The sequence below is a fragment of the Triticum dicoccoides genome, chromosome 5B, assembly GCF_002162155.2.
Source record: "Triticum dicoccoides isolate Atlit2015 ecotype Zavitan chromosome 5B, WEW_v2.0, whole genome shotgun sequence".
Classification (NCBI taxonomy): Eukaryota; Viridiplantae; Streptophyta; class Magnoliopsida; order Poales; family Poaceae; genus Triticum; species Triticum dicoccoides.
In genome coordinates, this window is record NC_041389.1 from 27186268 (window position 1) to 27187111 (window position 844).

The following is an 844-nucleotide window of genomic DNA, read 5'->3' on the forward strand; positions in this document are numbered from 1 at the left end:
TTTGAAAACACTTTTTTTGTTTTTTGTTTTCTTTCTTGCTTTATTTATTTTATTTTGTTTCTACTTACAACAAAATACTTATTGTTATTTTTTTGTTTTGTTTTCTGCATTATTTATTTTCTTTTGTTTTTTGCTTTATTTTTCAATTCCTTTTGCTTTTAGTTTTAGGAAAATTATAAACTTTCTGTTAGTGCCATTAGTTTTCAAATTTGAAAACACTTTTTTTGTTTTTTTGTTTTCTTTCTTGCTTTATTTATTTTATTTTGTTTCTACTTACAACAAAATACTTATTGTTGCTATTTTTAATTATTACGAGGGCCGAACCATAAGACATTAAAGCATTTCAAATGAACTCTGAAAAGGTTAAAAGTTGGCATGGTATGATAAATTGACCCACATAGCATGTGCATGTACAAAACGAACAATGGTATCATACTCGTCAGTTACAAAGTTGGCATGGCATCATCATAATAGTTGCGGGAGAAAGTCTTCACTTTTTCTTCGCTTGTGTCATTTGCTTATTGCACCGTAACCATGGATAATCTTCATCGTTTATCAGGATGCTGGTGTCAGCCTTGACTTTGAAGGGAGGAATTTCATGAAACTTTTCATAATCTTCAGACATGTCTGTCTTGTCCTCCACTCCCACGATGTCCCTTTTTCCTGAAAGAACTATGTGGCGCTTTGGCTCATCGTATGATGTATTCGCTTCCTTATCTTTTCTCTTTCTCGGTCTGGTAGACATGTCCTTCACATAGATAACCTGTGCCACATCATTGGCTAGGACGAACGGTTCGTCAGTGTACCCAAGATTTTTCAGATCCACTGTTGTCATTCCGTACTG